General features: G+C 24.8%; 8 non-coding genes across 8 annotated transcripts; 4 read left to right on the forward strand and 4 right to left on the reverse strand.

The window, feature by feature from the left end:
• Window positions 1–5,916: 5,916 nt before the first annotated feature.
• Window positions 5,917–5,999, forward strand: Trnal-cag (transfer RNA leucine (anticodon CAG)). The gene has a single exon. It is a non-coding gene; the product is annotated as a tRNA-Leu (tRNA).
• Window positions 6,000–7,153: 1,154 nt separating this feature from the next.
• Window positions 7,154–7,226, forward strand: Trnar-acg (transfer RNA arginine (anticodon ACG)). Its single transcript has one exon. It is a non-coding gene; the product is annotated as a tRNA-Arg (tRNA).
• Window positions 7,227–9,848: 2,622 nt separating this feature from the next.
• Trnar-acg (transfer RNA arginine (anticodon ACG)) lies at window positions 9,849–9,921 on the reverse strand. Its single transcript has one exon. It is a non-coding gene; the product is annotated as a tRNA-Arg (tRNA).
• A 1,155-nt stretch (window positions 9,922–11,076) lies between these two features.
• On the reverse strand, window positions 11,077–11,159 carry Trnal-cag (transfer RNA leucine (anticodon CAG)). Its single transcript has one exon. It is a non-coding gene; the product is annotated as a tRNA-Leu (tRNA).
• Window positions 11,160–13,564: 2,405 nt separating this feature from the next.
• Trnar-ucu (transfer RNA arginine (anticodon UCU)) lies at window positions 13,565–13,637 on the forward strand. The gene has a single exon. It is a non-coding gene; the product is annotated as a tRNA-Arg (tRNA).
• Window positions 13,638–15,248: 1,611 nt separating this feature from the next.
• On the reverse strand, window positions 15,249–15,320 carry Trnap-ugg (transfer RNA proline (anticodon UGG)). The gene has a single exon. It is a non-coding gene; the product is annotated as a tRNA-Pro (tRNA).
• Window positions 15,321–16,739: 1,419 nt separating this feature from the next.
• Trnaa-agc (transfer RNA alanine (anticodon AGC)) lies at window positions 16,740–16,812 on the forward strand. The gene has a single exon. It is a non-coding gene; the product is annotated as a tRNA-Ala (tRNA).
• A 2,493-nt stretch (window positions 16,813–19,305) lies between these two features.
• On the reverse strand, window positions 19,306–19,377 carry Trnap-agg (transfer RNA proline (anticodon AGG)). The gene has a single exon. It is a non-coding gene; the product is annotated as a tRNA-Pro (tRNA).
• Window positions 19,378–20,868: the final 1,491 nt, after the last annotated feature.

Below are 20,868 nucleotides of genomic sequence, written 5' to 3' on the forward strand. Positions count from 1 at the left end.
TCAGAAATGTTTGGTAAAAATATAATATAAAGTTAAATCAAAAAATTATTTTTTTCTTCTTCTGGTCATACACCTTTAAACATTTAATGTTTTTCAAATGTTATCAATAGGAAAATTTCTCATATTACAAAAAAATTTTCCTATACATTTGAGGAAAGTAGCTTTAAAATGTAGGAGAAGATAGATTTCTGTTTAATTTTAAAGTTTCAGTGAAAATTGACAATGAAAAAAATTCGGCCCATACGGTCTTATAAGAAACCTTTGAGAAAAATGACTATACCTCAAAAGTTAAATAAAGTTTTTAAATTTTATTAAAAAAATATTCTTATCGTTTATATTTAACTACTCATATACTAGCCAAAGATATTTTTGAGGTCAATTGCTTCTAGCTCCCTATGGCCTTAATCTAGTAAAGATTTTTTTAAAGTTAGTAGCAGTAATTCAAATTATAATGAAATGAACAAAATCATTGAAAACTGATATGTATATATTTACTTTACTAGTACTGTACACAAAATATTGAAAACAATAAGTATATTTAAAACTAAATGTTTAAGTTTTAGTAGTGTGAGATAAAGTTTTATAAAAATGTACTTTGTGGAATACAGTTAATTTATTAGGAATATTTTTACTTTTTTGTTTCATTCTCATTGTCATTTAACAGTTAAAATTAAGTTAACTTAACTTATGACAATACTAACATTTCAAACAAAATTGTAAAAATTTTTAACAAAATTTATTGTTTTTGTTAATTAAAACATATTGTATTAATACAAACTACCACATGTTAAAACATGGTAATAAATTAAAATTGTAGTTTTTAATTGATACAAGTTTAAGTTAAGACTTTAAAAATACTTTTATAACCACAAATTTAATTTCAACATTTTTGTGAATGTATAAGTTAAATATGTTCTTTTATATTTAGTTTTTTAAGTATTAAAAAACATACAGTACAAAAATAATAGTTTGAGTAGCATAAACTTTAATAATAAATATTTCATGTGAATATTTTTTATTTTTTAAATTTTGCTTATACTAATGTAACTATAAATAACCAACAATTTAAAATACCATAATAAATATCAAAAATTTATACTCATGTATTTTTGTGTACATTATGAGAACTGTATGCATATTTCAATATACTACTGTAGTTAATTCAACCTATTTGATATGCTTATAAAACATAATGCTTTAATTTTATTCAATATCTTACATAATAAATTAAAAAATGATAATTTATAACACTCATCTAAGCAGTTAGAGCTTTAACATTTAGAAGTTGATGATAACAGGCTAAGAGTAATGTAATTTATTAGCTATGCAAAGTTGTTTGATAATATCAAAATTTTAAAGAAAACCTTTTTTTGAACGCAATAAATAAAAGTCATATAAAAATAACAGTGTATTTTCATTACAAGTTTTGCAAGTATTTTATAAACTTTTAACTTAGTTAAAAGGTTATCATCAAAGATCTAAACTAGCTTTAAAGAAAAAATTTTCCAGATTTATTTAAATGTGTTGTATGGTTGTTTAGCCTGTCATTCTATAAATTGTATAACATATTTTATATTTAAATTTTAAGCACTAGCAATAATTAACTTTCTTTACAATATTATAAATTATCATTCTTTATCACAAATATAAATCATTAATGTAAATGAATGTAATCAAATCAGGTAGTTTTTTTTATTAAACAACTAAACTAAAATATATTATCAAGTAGTTAATTTCAATAAAGCTAGTTTTTGAAATAATTAAATATCTGAATTCAACTTACCTTTATAATTTCCATTTCTAAAAGTTTTGAACTAAAAAAAATTTAGTACAGAAAACCAACAATAGTAGTGTACTTAAATCAAATTTATTATTTTTGCTTCTAGATTTCAGCTTTTAGGCATAAGCTATGTAAAAAGTGTTTCATTTTGTAAATACAAAATTTAGTTTAAAGTTTGAGTTATGTTATGCTTAGTAAAAATATATTGCTGAAAGTAAAAATAATTCCTTCGAACTACTTGTTTTAACTTACTTGATTAGAACTTGAAAACAAATCAATACACATGTTGTAAAGTAAGTAACTTATCAAAATTTTTATAGTCAAAAACATTGTTGGATATCAAACTGTTAGTAATACTTTTACAGCTAAAAATATTTACAAGTTTAATAGTTTTTCTTTTACTAACTTTAACCGCTCAGTTTTTTCATAAAAAAAATTAATAAAATGTTATCACATATTAATTTATATTTATAAGACACTATTAATTTAGCTTTACTAGTAAAATTTTATAGATAGTAGTTAAAACATATTATTTTCGCATACTAGTAAAAGGTCGTAATTTTTTAGAAGTGTATCAAATAAAACGTTCATAACTTAATGTATTTTCAAAGAGCAGTTATAATTGTCATACAATATCTTAATATACGTCATTTATAATACAAGTAACATAATACAAATTAAATAGTTAGATTAGTTGGTTAGAGCGTCGTGCTAATATAGCAAATGTCGCAGGTACGACCCATTTACTAGCCATATTTTTTGTAAATAATAAAATAGCTTATTTTTAATAATAGGTTTTTGAGAACCTAAATACATGTAGTGTAGACACTGGACACTACTTCTAAATGGTTTGAGTATTTTTTGTTTTAAATTTATAATACAGATATATATATATATATATATATAACTAAAATACATAAAATAAACGTTTGCTTGGGACAGCTGTTTCTGCGTTTAATACGCGTCTTCAGCCAAGTTTTATTCAATGAAAAACAAACTTGTAAGTACAGCAATAAAATTATACAAAATTAGTTATTACGTAATAATAGAATAGATAGTTAGTTTTTGACAAAATTATTAACAGAGTTTTTAGATAAATTGTTTTCTATAATGTATGCAGCCAGTTTGTAATTTGTTTCTTTTGTTTAGAGATTCAGATTTTTTAACTTTTAAAATTTCGATTTTTTCCGCTTTGCACAATTTACATCCGTTTTTTAAATTATACTTATTTTTCGTTCTTGTTAATATTTCCCACTGAATTTTAAAATTGACCTTGTAATTTTTTAGTTTCCAAATATACTGCGATAATGTTGTCGTATTTTTATGTTTTTCGTGTTTGAAGCTGTACTTGTGCTTCGTGTAGCGATTCTTGAACGATAGTCCAGTCGAGCCGACATAAAACTTAGTCTGATTTTCAGTTATGACTGTCGCTTTATATATAATATTTTCCATTAGGCAACTTCCATTTACCGGGCATTCTTGTTTTTTGCAGTCACACATTCGCCTCTCTTTGTCCTGCGTGTCTAACATCTTTCGATTGTGTGCCATTATAAGTTGTTTCATGTTTGGCATGCAGGAATAGGACACTTTTAGTGTCTTCCTGTTAAAAACTTTACAATATGGATGGTCTTCAGTAAAGTTTTTGTCCACAATCTCTAGGAAGCGCTTCCCAACCCGTGTTGCCACACTTTTGCAGAATGGAGCATTGAAATATAAACTACTTCTTCTCCTTCTCATATATATATATATATGTTTTAAATTTTTAATACATATATATATATAATATATTGTAGACTACATATATATATTATATTATAAATATATAGAAATATGTTGATTAACTTAATAAATTAAACCTTTCACACAGAGCCCACCTGAAGGGCTTTTTTAATAAAAAGGTTTATTTCAAGATGTAAAACTTGAAGAACTCGGTTTCAGGCATGGTAAAATTTGAAAACCACTTATTACAGCTATTTTATTGCTATAGTAACCAGAAAGCTAAAGTAACAAAATATAGCTAATTTTTTTTTCTCATATTTTACATTAGATAAAATTACATAAGCTAATCTTTATTACTTTGGTTGTTATAAACTTACTAAAATGTTAAATGAAATATGTTTTAAATAATAATGTACTAAAATAATTTTAACACCTTGATTGTAAAACTGAAACAGTTTATGATAATACTTTTACATATTACCTTATTATTTTTTTATTAACAAAAAATGAACTTCTTCTTAAACTTTTTTTCGCTTAACGTTTAAATAAAAGAATATAAAAATTTTTAGATATGTGATATTTTTTTTGTTATTAAACTTTTATTCAACATGATTATTTATTAAATATTATTATTTTTTGTATCAATTTTTAACAAAGTTAGATACATAAGTTTTTCAAGGTACGTTAGACTTAAACGTTTTAATATCTATATTAATCAATAAAAATTTGAAACAACATTTAAAAAAAATAAATTTAATGTCTTCCTTACTGTATACAAAATTAGTTTTTGTTTTGTGCATGCTTTGTCCACAAATGAGAGTTGTAAATTACAGGTTGAAAACTGTTATAAAGAAATAACTATAAAGTATTAATTTGTGGCTATAAAATAAATCACAGGTTTAAATAATAAAACTAAAAAGATTTTAGCTTAAATTAATTTTGATATCTTCAGAAAGAGAAAACCTATCTTAAGATTAAAAATTAATTATTATAACTATTTCAAAAGTTTATTTACATTTGAGATTAAACATCTTACTGTCGGGGATTTTTTAATTGTGATATATTTAACTGGCGACGCTTGTTACCATGTCTGCTCGATTTCGTGCTTATGCACTCATCAACTTAAAAACAAGTTCAAAATAAAGCACAAAACAAAACACACAATTTTTTAACTTAACTTTTAACATTACAAATATATGGTGAAAAATTGATCTTCTACCTAACTAAACACCCAACTAAATTTCACAAAAACCACAGTTAAGCGGCCATAAAAATCTTTAAAAATTATTGTATTTTACAGTATAAACAAAAAATATATTTCTTTTCATGGAGAATTGTACTATTTTATTTTCACCTTAAAAATTTAAATATAAAATATACTAAAGCCCTTCAAACCGAGCTTATTAAAGATATATTAATCTATATATAATTCATTAGAAAAAAAATCGAAAAAAAGAGTAAACATGTTTAATAAATGCTTTTGCATACAATATTCAGCTTGTTTAAAAACTAAATAAATCAAATGTACATAGTATTAGCTTATAGTGTATTTAACGACAAAAAATACTGAAAATATTTGATCTTAGGACCTGTTGCACAAAAAACCTTTCGGTTATCGAGTCGCACACCTCTTGGATACCTTTTAACGTCTTGTCAAGGACAAATAAGTTACAAAAATAAGCAAATAAAATTTTGTCGTAGTTATGAAATTTTTCACAAAATTCATATCAGTGCAAAAGTATAATTTTGTTGGAAACAAACAATTAAGTTAAAAAATTATAAAACTGCAAGTTTCAAAGTTTGTTGAACTTTGAGATAATATTATAATGTTATTTGCTCTTTGTGTAATTAGCTAGTGTTATGTACTTTTGAAATATTTCGAATTCAAATAGCTGAAAAAAATATTCAAAAGCATATATGAAACAATTAAACTTTATTTTCAATGTTACACTTTATAATAAATTTTTTATAAGTTCTTTAAGTGGGCTTAGTGAAAATTCTCTTCTAAATACATAAATATATACTTCTATATACTTGTATTTTGCATCTTAGCCGTTTCTAATTTTGAACTGGGTAATTTAATGACGTAACATTGCTTAAAATTTTAGTTTAAGTTAACTTATTTCCCTATTACTTTTTTTTTTTTCAAAAATATACATATGTGAATTTAATTCAATGAGCGAGGTTAAACATTATATACAAACTAATTTTGCAAAAAAGAAAACAACTATATTTGAGTTTTACTTTCCAGACTGTCAGTAATCAAAAAATATAGCAGAAATCAAAAAAAGTTTCGAAGCTTAAAAAGTTAGTTGTTACGTATATCTCTATTTTATTTGTAATATACTTTTGGACACAGGCAGAAATTGATTTTGATGTATAAGGTTTATAATGTGTATAAAACCACTTTTCCATATGGCAGGATGGCCGAGTGGTCTAAGACGCTGCGTTCAGGTCGCAGTCTACGTTGTAGGCGCGGGTTCGAATCCCGCTCCTGTCATTGTTTTTATTACACTTTTGATTGTTTTATTTAGATTTACTTTTAATTGTGACATTAAGTTATGGTGAACAATAGCTTTATATGGATACTTAATAAGTATATTAACTAAAAAATTTTATTATTTTAATAAAATTTGTGTTGTGAATAAAATACTATTATAATTCCTGTTTCTCTATTTCACACATACTTAAGAAAGAAAAGTTATTTTACTTATAGCACTAAAACGCCGTGAAAAAATTCGAAGTAGAACCTTTTTGTAATTTGTTTAATCCAGTACTGTTCATTTGAGTAATTACTTTTAATTTAAATAGCTGATGATTGTAGCAAAAAGCTACATAAAACAGTTGTTGTTTTATTTTCAGTTTTGCATTTTAATTAAATATGTAAAAGCCCTTTCAAATGGGCTCGGTGAAGATTGATTTGGTTGAATAATGTTTGTTATATTATATTTATATTTTGTATTACTTTATATAATTTATCAGGAAAGTGCGATTTCAAAAATTCCAGAAAATATGTTTCATAACGACGAGAAAAAAACTCTCTTTAATCTTCAGCTAGTTCAATACTATATACATATATATACATATATACAAATATAGAAAATAAATTGATTATTTAAACTTAATCACTTTCTACAGAGCCCACTTGAAGGGCTTTTAAATAACTATTTAATAAAGTGCAATTTTAAAAATTTCAGAACATATGTTTTATAAAAACACAAAAAAATTGTATGTAGTCTTCAGCTGGTTCAATTTAAAATAGATAAGTAAACAATTTGTTTTTGTTTTTATGAAACATATGTTCTGGATTGTTAAAATCGCATTTTCTTTATAAGTTATATATAAATATATATAGGAAATAAGGTAATTATTTAATTTTTATCACTTTCTACAGAGCCAGTTTTAAGGGCTTTTAAATAATTTATTAGGAAAATGCGATTTTTTATTTTTGTATTTTAATACTGAAGGTTGATACAACTAAAATTTTTACTTAAAGGTGAAATATTTCTTGTCAAATGTATTGAAATTCGATCTAATTATGACCTGTTTTAGTTTAATATATTGATAATGCGTTGTAGCACTGAAAAATATGAAATATCTATTTCATGCGCTTATTATAAATATATATACTCTAATATAAGTCCCTAAGCGACCGGCCGCGTGGCCCAATGGATAAGGCGTCCGGCTACGAACCGGAAGATTGTGGGTTCGAGTCCCATCGTGGTCAACTTTGTTTTAGTTTCTAAACTTTGAGAGTTGACCTTAAAAATTAAATTTCAAAATACAATCATTTATAATAAATAATAAAGAAATTTTTTTTATGAACATTTTTATTTTACAGCAAGTAACTAAAAGACAAATTTGTTGTCTGATAAAGCAAATAAAGCGAACTAGTAACATTTTAAAGCTTACTTTGCACGGATAAATAGCATGTAATTCTACAACACCTAATAACAGAATTCTTTCTTTTGTTTCTAAGACGTTTTATGTTTATCACTACTGGTTAAGAAGACATGAGAATGTTTTTTTTGAACATAAGTGTTAAATTCTAATACAAAAATAATTACAGTAGTTTGTGTTAAGTTAAATTAGTAAAAGAATCCCTTTTTAAATTGCTGAAATCGATTCGTCGTAGTTATGTATTATTAAATAAATAAAGATAAGATTACTTAAAAATAAATAGACATTTTTTGCTGACTCAGCTTTTTTTAGTTTTTTTAATCCAGACTAACCTTTAAGTATACTAGCCTTAAACAAGTATATAAGTAACCAACATTGTCTAGTAAAACTTTATTTAGTGGTTACTTTAACAAAGAAAAAACTATTATTATCATAATAATTTGAAACTCCATTGCAAGTACAGTCAAAATTCTGAAACTTGCAGTTTTTTTTTTGATTTAACTTAAAACAACTTTTACTAATAAGTTTTACAAACAAATGTATATGTATAATATAGAGTATAACATATTTTAATAGGCCAAGCCAAAATTTTTTAAACACTATACTAATATTTTTTACTTGAGAAACTAACTTTAAAACTTTGCTAACATATATCAACAATAAATACTATTAAAATAACACTAAAAAACACATATTTTAACAACTTTTATCATGTAAATCTAAAAAACATTTTTAAATTCAATGTTAAAAAATTTTGGTTTGGCCTCTTAAAATATGTTATATTTTATATTAGAAATATACATTTGTTAGTAAAACTTATTAGTAAAAATTGTTTTAAGTTAAATCAAAAAAAAAACTGCAAGTTTCAGAATTTTGACTGTAATTTCAATGCAGTTTTATGTAATTTTAGTTGTAACACTTTTGAACCAATTGTTTATTATTAATTTCAAACAATTAATAAGCAATTAAAGTAAAGCTATTTTTGTTGATTTGTTTACATAATTTATTAATAGAATTTTTTGTAAATTTAATCTGTTAATATGCCAATCAACTAAGTTATTTTTGATCAAAATATTTAAATTATGTTTTATCAATAGTTTTTTTTTTAATTTTATTGTTTACTTAAATTACTATAATAAAAAATGTTTATGTTTTCTTTTTTACTTTGTAAGCTTTTGTGATTAACTAATAAGAACATTTTTTAAGTAAAAGACAATGGTTTGCATAAACAAAGTTATTTTTATGGAAGTCTAGTTGTAATTTTTTCTAACTCAGCATTATTATATATTAAAAAATTGTTACCAGGCTTAGTTACTAAAATACACCTTAACAAAAGTCCTAAATCATAATATAGTTAAAGCTTTAAACCAGGGTTTCCCAAACTCATTTACTAAATCGCCCCCTTTTCAAAAATTTGAAAATTAATCGCCCCCACGATTTTACAAAGTAGTTTTTCTTCTTAAGTACGCACTTTTGAGCCAATGAAGTTGTGTTCAAAATGTAAGTTAGTCTGGTACTTCTTATGCACGCACTTTTGTACTGTATTCAAAGTAGTTTACAGAGCTTAAGAAAATAAGTTATAGTTGTATTCTTATAAGCCCAGTAAAGTGTATTAAAATACTTAATTTTTACAAAACTTTGTGTAATCTGTAATCAATTCTGTTTAAATATGAGTTGTTTTGAACCTAACGAAACTTTTAGGTTAGTGGTGGACAATTTTTGTAGTCAGCAATTTATATTTAATTAAAAATCTTTTTTAGTTTCAACTCGTTAAAAAATGTAATTGCGGGCTGCATAATTTAAAAAAGTAACTTATAAGAAAATTAAAAAACTCGAGCAAAATTGTAATAAAATTATTTAGTGTTATTGTGATCTAAGAAATACTATTGTGAACTGAAAACCAAATTTAAAGTGTATATCAAAATATTAAGTATCAAAAAACTAAATTTTGTGTATTTTGCACAAATAGTTTTCAACTTACTTAGCTGGTCGAAATTTAACTGGATCTTAACCGTACATTACCCATCTGAAATCTTAACTGAAACCTGACATTATAACAATCTCTCATATAACGAATTTCGGACATTTAGAAGTTAATACTAAGTAACTTATTTAAGCCGCACAAAATACTTAAATTATTTTATAAATAGGCATATTCTAAAATTACTATACCAGAGATTAAAAAACTATAAAAGAATGAACAGTTTATTTTACACAGTTTATTTTTAGGTGTTGTAGAAATACATGCTATTTACCTCTGCAAAGTGAGCTTTAAAATGTTACTAGTTCGCTTTATTTGCTTTATCAGACAACAAATTTGTCTTTTAGTTACTTGCTGTAAAATAAAAATGTGCATTAAAAAAAATTTTTTAATATTTTTTATAAATGATTGTATTTTAAAATTTAATTTTTAAGGTCAACTTTCAAAGTTTAGAAACTAAAACAAAGTTGACCACGATGGGACTCGAACCCACAATCTTCCGGTTCGTAGCCGGACGCCTTATCCATTGGGCCACGCGGCCGGTCGCTTAGGGACTTATATTAGAGTATATATATTTATAATAAGCGCATGAAATAGATATTTCATATTTTTCAGTGCTACAACGCATTATCAATATATTAAACTAAAACAGGTCATAATTAGATCGAATTTCAATACATTTGACAAGAAATATTTCACCTTTAAGTAAAAATTTTAGTTGTAGCAACCTTCAGTATTAAAATAAAAAAATAAAAAATCGCATTTTCCTAATAAATTATTTAAAAGCCCTTAAAGCTGGCTCTGTAGAAAGTGATAAAAATTAAATAATTACCTTATTTCCTATATATATTTATATATAACTTATAAAGAAAATGCGATTTTAACAATCCAGAACATATGTTTCATAAAAACAAAAACAAATTGTTTACTTATCTATTTTAAATTGAACCAGCTGAAGACTACATACAATTTTTTTTTGTGTTTTTATAAAACATATGCTCTGAAATTTTTAAAATTGCACTTACTAAATAGTTATTTAAAAGCCCTTCAAGTAAGCACTGTAGAAAGTGATTAAGTTTAAATAATCAATTTATTTTCTCTATTTGTATATATGTATATATATGTATATAGTATTGAACTAGCTGAAGATTAAAGAGAGTTTTTTTCTCGTCGTTATGAAACATATTTTCTGGAATTTTTGAAATCGCACTTTCCTGATAAATTATATAAAGTAATACAAAATATAAATATAATATAACAAACATTATTCAACCAAAACAATCTTCACCGAGCCCATTTGAAAGGGCTTTTACATATTTAATTAAAATGCAAAACTGAAAATAAAACAACAACTGTTTTATGTAGCTTTTTGCTACAATCATCAGCTATTTAAATTAAAAGTAATTACTCAAATGAACAGTACTGGATTAAACAAATTACAAAAAGGTTCTACTTCGAATTTTTTCACGGCGTTTTAGTGCTATAAGTAAAATAACTTTTCTTTCTTAAGTATGTGTGAAATAGAGAAACAGGAATTATAATAGTATTTTATTCACAACACAAATTTTATTAAAATAATAAAATTTTTTAGTTAATATACTTATTAAGTATCCATATAAAGCTATTGTTCACCATAACTTAATGTCACAATTAAAAGTAAATCTAAATAAAACAATCAAAAGTGTAATAAAAACAATGACAGGAGCGGGATTCGAACCCGCGCCTACAACGTAGACTGCGACCTGAACGCAGCGTCTTAGACCACTCGGCCATCCTGCCATATGGAAAAGTGGTTTTATACACATTATAAACCTTATACATCAAAATCAATTTCTGCCTGTGTCCAAAAGTATATTACAAATAAAATAGAGATATACGTAACAACTAACTTTTTAAGCTTCGAAACTTTTTTTGATTTCTGCTATAGTTTTTTGATTACTGACAGTCTGGAAAGTAAAACTCAAATATAGTTGTTTTCTTTTTTGCAAAATTAGTTTGTATATAATGTTTAACCTCGCTCATTGAATTAAATTCACATATGTATATTTTTGAAAAAAAAAAAGTAATAGGGAAATAAGTTAACTTAAACTGAAATTTTAAGCAATGTTACGTCATTAAATTACCCAGTTCAAAATTAGAAACGGCTAAGATGCAAAATACAAGTATATAGAAGTATATATTTATGTATTTAGAAGAGAATTTTCACTAAGCCCACTTAAAGAACTTATAAAAAATTTATTATAAAGTGTAACATTGAAAATAAAGTTCAATTGCTTCATATATGCTTTTGAATATTTTTTTCAGCTATTTGAATTCGAAATATTTCAAAAGTACATAACACTAGCTAATTACACAAAGAGCAAATACCATTATAATATTATCTCAAAGTTCAACAAACTTTGAAACTTGCAGTTTTATAATTTTGTAACTTATTTTTTTGTTTCCAACAAAATTATACTTTTGCACTGATATGAATTTTGTGAAAAATTTCATAACTACGACAAAATTTTATTTGCTTATTTTTGTAACTTATTTGTCCTTGACAAGACGTTAAAAGGTATCCAAGAGGTGTGCGACTCGATAACCGAAAGGTTTTTTGTGCAACAGGTCCTAAGATCAAATATTTTCAGTATTTTTTGTCGTTAAATACACTATAAGATAATACTATGTACATTTGATTTATTTTGTTTTTAAACAAGCTGAATATTGTATGCAAAAGCATTTATTAAACATGTTTACTCTTTTTTTCGGTTTTTTTTTCTAATGAATTATATATAGATTAATATATCTTCAATAAGCTCGGTTTGAAGGGCTTTGGTATATTATATATTTAAATTTTTAAGGTGAAAATAAAATAGTACAATTGCTTCATGAAATGAAATATATTTTTTGTTTATACGTTAAAAAAGAGGGATGTTAAAATAAAAGTAGTGAACTTTCATTGTCTAGCATACATACCAGAATAATTCACTTTAAGTTCAACAAGTTTTAGATTTTGAACTTTTTTTAGTATTTAACTAAAATATAATTCAAAATTACGTCAAAATATTTTGTTTACTCCTGTACAGTCCAGTTAATTATTTAATTCGAATTTTGAGAGTTGTAGGAATAAGCTACATAAAAAAGTTGTACCATTCAATTTGATGTTTTCAAAAATGTATATGTGTTAATTGTTTTTTAAAGTTCGTTGATGGTGAAAGAAGCTCACCACTCAACGTAGGTGTCATAAAAGCAAATTATATTTTTATTACGTAATATTTTTCTTTTTACAATTTTTTATTGTACTTATAAGTTTACTTTTCATAGAATAAAAAACCTAGCTAAGGAAGCGTTTAGAGCTCTGAAATGGCTGTTCTAGGCCAGGAGTCGGCAGCCTTATGTGACTCACGGGCCTATTTTCTTAGAAAAATTTGTTCGCGGGCCGCATTTATCTAAAACATATTCTAGTATCCAGTAGAAAAATATTATTTAAGATCAAAAGTAAAACAAATTAAGCAATATTAGACCATTGATAAAGAGTGTTTATTGAATTAAGAGCCTAAATGTAAGTTTTTATCACAAAAAATATAATTTTTATTGTTTTTAAAATGTATATTTTTTGCTGAAAAGGAACTCGCGGGCCGCAGTTTGCCGTACCCTGTTCTAAGCAAAAGTTGTAATTTAGTTACTAAACCTGTATATATATATATATATATTTATACATTTGTTAAATTATTTATAAAAAGTTATATATATATATAAAATAAGGTTAATGTTTAAACTTAAACACTTTCAACTGAGCCCACTTGAAGGGATTTTAAATAGTTTATTCAAATGGCGATTTTAAAAATTCTGGAACATATGTTTCACAAAGCTTTAATTTTTCATAAAGCTTTGATCATCAGCCAGTTAAATTCAAAATAAAAAGCACTGTACTAAACAAAGATACAAAAGTTATGCAAAAAAACAAAAAACAGTATGACGTAATATTGTATATTACAAATATTCAGTATTATCAAAAACATCTTAATTTATTACAAAAAGACATAGTAAAAATTTTCATGCACACTTAGTATCTATATTCATGTACTAACTGTACTCAAACTTTACATATAAGTTTGTTGGTTTAAAAACAGCAAGTTAAACCTTACCCACCATACTAATGTCATGAATATATAATACGTAAAAGTAGTATAATAGCAGTCGTCTCCGTAGCGCAATGGATAGCGCGCTGGACTTCTAATCCAGAGGTTCCGGGTTCGAGTCCCGGCGGAGATGCGATTTTATTATAAATGCCACTGATGGTATAACAGGTGGTGTCTTATTAGATTTAAAAGATACTAATCTAATATAGAACTGAATACTAGCCTAACATATCTGAATTCATAAAATATTATTTATCAGTTCTATATTAGATTAGTATCTTTTAAATCTAATTAGACACCACCTGTCATAAGTTAGTTAACTTTAATGAACGCTATCGTTCTACTTAGTACGCAATTTAGAGTTGTCAAATTCAGAGATATTGAATAAACAGTATTCAGAGAAACAAGTTTGGTAAATTAGTCATCTAAGCTAGTTTTAAAGCTAGCACTAAGCTAAGGTATTTAAATAAAAATTAATTTGGAGTATTACCATCTAACTTAACAAAAATTTTTAAAGAAAAAACTTTAAGATTAACAAAATAAACATTAAATACAGCTAACTTGGTACCAAGTATCTGGTTTCTTATTACTTCTTTGTTTGTTAAATATCAAGGTAACATTTAAATTGTTCTGGACAAGATGTTAAAAGGTATCCAAGTGGTGTGCGACTAGATAAGCGAAAGGTTTTTTCGTGCCCCAGGTCTTAGGACCAAACATTTTGAGCGATTTTACTTGTTGTTCAATAAACAATGTATATATATATATTGGTTTAAAAAAAAATATATAAAACAAACAATAATACTTTGGTTAAGAACAGAAAAAGTATGAGCTATACAACAAATATAGTAAAGTTAATCAACTAATCATAATGTTTTCGAGAAAAGTAATAGCTACTAAAACAGGGGTCGGCAGCCTTATGTGACTCGCGGGCCAATTTTCTTAGAAAAATTTGCTCGTGGGCCGCACTATTTAGAAAAAACCTTTGAGGGCCGCATATATCTTTAAAAATTCTGGCAATCAGTAGAAAAATATTATTTAAGATCAAAAATATAGCAAATTGAGTAATGTTAGACCACTAATAAAGAGTATTTATTAAATTAAGAGCCTAAATGTAAGTTTTTATCACAAAAAACATGATTTTTATTGTTTTTAAAATGTATATTTTTTGGAGAAAAGGAGCTCGCGGGCCGCAGATTTTGACTTAAAGGGCCACATTTGGCCCGCAGGCCGCAGTTTGCCGACCCCTGTACTTAAATTAAGTATGATTAATAAATAAAATAAAAATGATGATTTAAACAGCAGTTTAATTAATATAAATTTAGTTATGTTTTTTTAATTGTTATACATTTATATCCATAACTTATTTATTCACGGGTGTAAAAAGTTTATGCAAACTTTATCGTATTTTTCTAAATAATTTATAAAAAACTATAAGTAGTAGCTATTTGAACGTAATTAAATATTTAAATTCTATTTAGTATCTTTTTAGCTTTTAGGACAATCTAAAAACGAAGGTATCATAAAACTTTAATTGTATTTACAAAATTCTCGTTCAAGTCTAAACTTAAGTTATAAAAACTCAATTACAAAATCAAATATAAAACTAAGTTCATGCATATATACTAATATCTTTATTAATAGAAATGAAAATTGTAATAATACTACAATAAGATTTAACACTGTTAAATTATAACATATAGAGCGCATTAAAATTTATAACAGACAAAATTGAATTAAACAAAACGGGCTCGTCCGGGATTTGAACTCGGGACCTCTCGCACCCAAAGCGAGAATCATACCCCTAGACCAACGAGCCTCTTGTTAGCTGACAAAACAAGATGTATATAAATCTTTTTCTTTTGAAGCAACCGCATAGCATAATGTGCTTCGATTTCTACTTTAAGCTATTTTAGCATTAACAATTTTTTTAGTTTGTAACTTAAAGTTAGTTAGCTACTTTTGTTTAAAACTTAAAACTGTTTATTTCAAAACGCTTTATTAAAACATTCTACTTCTTGCAGCTTTTAGAGTTGTATAAGTAAAATGCCAACTAATAATCATCCGAGCTTAAATACAAATATATTGAATTTATAAATATATGGAAGCTTGTATTTATAATACATACAACTATTTTTCTTTCAAAAACTGTACAAGCTTGATATACAACTATTTTTTCTTCAAAAACTGTACAAGTTTTATATACAACTATTTTTTCTTCAAAAACTGTACAAGTTTTATATACAACTATTTTTCATTCAAAAACTATACAAGCTTCATATACAACTACTTTACATTCAAAAACTTCATATACAACTATTATTCCTTCAAAAACTGTACAAGTTTCATACACAACTGTTTTTCCTCCAAAAACTGTACAAGTTTCATATATAACTATAATTCCTTCAAAAACTGTACAAGCTTCATTTACAATTGTTTATCCTTGAAAAACTCTACATGCAGAGTATACGACTATTTTTCCTTAAAAACTGTACGAGCTTTATATACAAATGTTCTTTCTTTAAAAGTTGTTTAAGCAGAATATATAAATATTTTACCTTCAAAAAATATACTAGCTGGTTATACAACTATTTTATTAAAAAAACTGGAACGCTTAATAATATTTTTTTTTTCAAAACAGTTTAAGTAGAATAAGAAACTAATACTCCTTCAGAAGCTATAAAAACTGTAAACTATATATAAAACTATTTAACTTTTGAAAATTGTAGAAACTGTTTATCTTTGAAATTTTTTAATTTTAATAAACAACAATTTTACCTCTCAAAACTGGACAAATCCCATACAAAACTGTTTTACCTTTAAAAAAATTATAAACTGAAGTTTTCTATTTCGCCTTCAAAAACTTTCATACTAATATTTTCTTTTAAGCAGTACAAGCACAATGTATAGAGATATATTACCTTCAAAAACGGCAAACTTAACTATTTTATTTTCACTAAATGTAAAAGCTGCATATATACGTACTTTACCTTAAAAACCTGTATAATAATTTATCGTATTATTAAACTGTTTATTAAGAACTAATAATACAGATTAAGCTAGCACATATTTCATACACATTACTATCATAAGCAAGTATTAAATCGATGAAATTAACTAGCATTAAAAGCTTAGTACGAAACGAATGCACTTACCAGGCAACGAGCAGATAAGATAAAAGCACTTGACGAAAAATGTGAACATTTATATAAACGCTACGGGAGCCTTACTACCAGATGGGGGTGTAGCTCAGATGGTAGAGCGCTCGCTTAGCATGCGAGAGGTACCGGGATCGATGCCCGGCACCTCCACATTCCTTTTACTGCTCTGTTACAAAATATCCAATGTAAAATTTTATAACGTTTACAAACTACTTTTAAATAAGTATTAGCACAAAATTTTTATGATTTTCTACTAATGTAATAAGAATAAACTAATCTGCATTTCATAAAGTGGTATATATTTTAAATGCATGATGAAAATAGTATACTAAACAGGTAAATAAATGGTATTTTGACTAGATAACAATTTCTATATACAGCAAAAATATGTTATATATAAAATTTTATGGTATATATATGACAATTAAGCAAATTCTTTAAAAGCAAAACATTTTTTTTTCTAATTTCAAGGAAAGCTTTCAAGAAGTGATGTAGTTTACACACGTGAAAGTATAGTTAAGTATATAAGTTGTTAACATTAATAGCTAAAGTTTGAATACACAATTATGTCAACTTATTTGCTAAAATCACCTGTAGCTAAAAAAAGTCAAATGGAGCATTTTAAAAAGTTTTGTTCTCATTTCAAATGTTAATAAATATAGAAAAATGTCCTTTAGGTTTTGCTCAAATTTGAAGACTGTACTGTTGTATTACTTTAGTTACAGAATATATTTTTAATTAAGGTGATGTATAACATAACAGCTTTTACAGTTATTAACTTTGTTTTTTAAGATTTTTGTAGCAAATTTTAAAAATGTCGTTAAATAAAGATTTTCACAAGTAAACGCAAAATCACATTTAGTTTTCAAATATCTTAAGTATTTGTAACGCTGTGAAGCGATACTTTTACTTCATATAAATTCAAGTAGAATAAAGCAAGCTTTCTTAAATTGTTTTGACTTGTAGTTGATAAATTTATTAATGCCAAGGTTAGTCTAATTAAAGTCTAGGGGTATGATTTCCGTTTAAGGTACGTAAGGTCCCGAGTTTACATCTCGGACAGAGACACATTTTTGTTAATACTAACTATATTGGTTAGTAAGCCAATCTACTACTTATTTTTACTACTGAATATTATCTACTTGCTTTAGAGACAACGTTTTGTTCTTTTAAACTTAAGTCTTTCTTATTTTATCTATTTATACTTTTAAGAACTATTTTTTGTAAAGTTTTTTTACTAACAACTTATAATAATATACTTTTTAAATGACCTGTTTTTCAGATAATTTTAAACAACAGTGCACTTAAGTTCTATTATTTTCTGTGAACATTATATATCTGTTTAATTTCTTAATAATATTTTTTTTTAATAGTTTTCGAAGTTTTAATAAAAGTTAAACACTTTCGATAAGCTTTTAGCAATTTATGTTTATAGCATTATTTGGATAGAATAAAACCCTAATGAAAAACGTAACAATTTGGACGAATTCATTTTTAAGTTCTAAACAAATTACGAAATTCATGAATTTCAAAACAAAGAAAAATATAGATTTTTAAATTTAAGTAAAAATTTATACAACTAGTATAGCTAAAAATAAAGAAAATGGGAATTTAAAGTTGATTGTATACTGTTTTATGCGTATAAACAAATATAATATCATGTTAAATTTAAACTTAAATAACTTTCTTCTTATACCTATACGTCAATAAAAATAAAGTAAAAGTTATTAAGAAATTTCAATTTCGGAAGTGATTACAACGTTTAATAAGATATAAAAATAAAAGCTGTAAGCAAAAAACATGAACGTTTTGATTACTTAAGTTTATGTTTTATATATTTAGCAATATTAATAATCATATAACAAGCTGATGTAATAATATTTAAAACTAAAACAAGTAGTTGTTTTGAAAGTTATGCAATAAAAGGTTTTTATTTTAGTAATATTTTAGTTTTAGTTTCAACAGCGCATAGCAGGTAACTTAATGATACGCTACTAAATTAGCTCTTAACATAGAAGTAAACAAAAGACAATGCTTTGTGGTTTAAACGAGCGAAATATAGGTTTTAGTATAACAATGAAATTAAAAAACTAAAGTCTTTTGGTAAAAACAAACTAGTGTAAAGTTGACAGTGTAGTACTAGTTTGATATATTAAATTTGTAAAAATTAAAAAATTAAATTCCAAAAATAGTTTTATGACTAAGTGTTTTTTGTATAAAAAGTAATATTATTTATTTTCCTAATTAAGGTGATTATAATAGTTAAATGCCATGTAAAATGTTATAGTTTACTTTTTAAATGATGAGAAATAGAAAAGCAATTAAAACAAAGATTAGATAAAGTTTCTATGTTATTTTAAACACTAATAGTTTTAGAAGTTAGCAACAACGCTATTTTATACTTGTTTAAAAACTTGGTTATGGTAAAATAAGTTTACCATTAATTAAAGAATATTAGTCATTTTTAAAATACTATATAGCTTAGCAATTTCAACCATTAAATAAATTTTGAGTTTTAGTTTAGATAGATAATGTTAAATCATAAAAGTATTGTATAGTTTGTATTTCCAATTCTATTTTGAATATTTTTTTAAAGAATGATTAATGTTGCATTACAGAATTAATTAGACAAATAAAAAATAAGGGCCCGTCCGGGATTTGAACCCGGGACCTCCCGCACCCTAAGCGGAAATCATACCCCTAGACCAACGGGCCACTCGATAACTAACAACGAAAGCTAATTAAATATTTCAACAACATTGTATGTGATGCATGCGTAGCTCCTTTTTCTTAGTAGCAATGCCTTTTCTTATAAATAGCGTTATAGCAACTGATAATACAAAATTAAAAGTTTTATAAGCTTTTTGAATTTGTTATGAAATATTGCATACACTTTTGTAGACTAAACTAGCTAGAGTAATAGTATTATGTTTAAGCATGTTTGATGATATACAATTTTTTGTTAAGTTTTTATTAATTACAACCAAATAATTTTACATTTTTACAAAACTTTTATCATAGAAAATTGTTTACTTTTGATAACTTTCTCATTAAGTTAAAAAAAAATTTGTAGCTATGTATGGTATAAGATTTTATATGATTTTAAAGAAATAATTAATAGTTTTACATAATAATTTTATTCTAACTTTGACAAACACTGAAACTTGTCTATTAAACGTTGATTGGTTTTAACCCTTTTTACAAATTAAACATGAATGTTTTTTAACGAAGTTATTTGTTTTTAGTTTCATAGCATGTATAGTTTAGAGTAAGTAAAAAGTTTAAAAATTCGTTTAAGTAGTAAGTTTTTATAGATATGAAAGATACTATTTAAATACGTATATATACGCTTGTATCATTTGTTATAATTTTCTATGTGTTTTCAGTTTAGAAAACTTAAATTTTTATTTTTCTTGCTTTCTTTCGTTCAATTTGACTATATATCTATACTTTTAACTATGATTTGGTATAACATAATATGTATTACACATATTATATACACTTTTTATTAGTTTAAGTTTGGAATTTATTTTCAAAATTTGTTCAAAATAGTTAGTGAATGCTAATAAAAAAATTTAATTTGTAGTTAAACTGAATTTAATGGGTGTAATAAATAGTTAATTCTATTATTTAAGTTATTTTTCTAAATATTGTTTATAAAGTATTTAAGTTTTTTAATACTTAAAACTAGTCAAAGACTTCTAAAATTAAAAATATCTCAAATCCGAGGTTTTTATTCAAAATATGTTAATGTCATGAATTTAACTAATCCGTCAAAAAATTATTTGAATGTAGTTTTCAATAAGTTCGTTTTACTTTTTCTTGTATGAATTGAAAATTAATTCGTAAATGTTAATTATATATTACAAAAGCTCTGTAATTTACATAAAAGTTTTATTCGCTTATTCATTTTATAAATTTAATACAATATTCGTCTTAATCTAGAAATAAACATTAAGCTTTTATAACCAAAGTTTTCAAAATAAATAAAAAGTTTAAAGATATTTTAAAAATTGTGCTCATTATGCCCAAAATAGTATAATATAAGTAATCAAATCATATTGCATACAAAACTAGTTATACTATCTCAAAGAAAGATACAATTTAATTTTGAGCGCATTATATAAATAATCTTCTGTACAACTTAAAAATTTAATTTTTTAAACGTGTTCAAAGTTTATAGTTCAATATTACCTCGTATACAAA

Source organism: Thalia democratica, chromosome 2 (genome assembly GCF_965202585.1).
Source record: "Thalia democratica chromosome 2, ktThaDemo2.hap1.1, whole genome shotgun sequence".
Classification (NCBI taxonomy): domain Eukaryota; kingdom Metazoa; phylum Chordata; class Thaliacea; order Salpida; family Salpidae; genus Thalia; species Thalia democratica.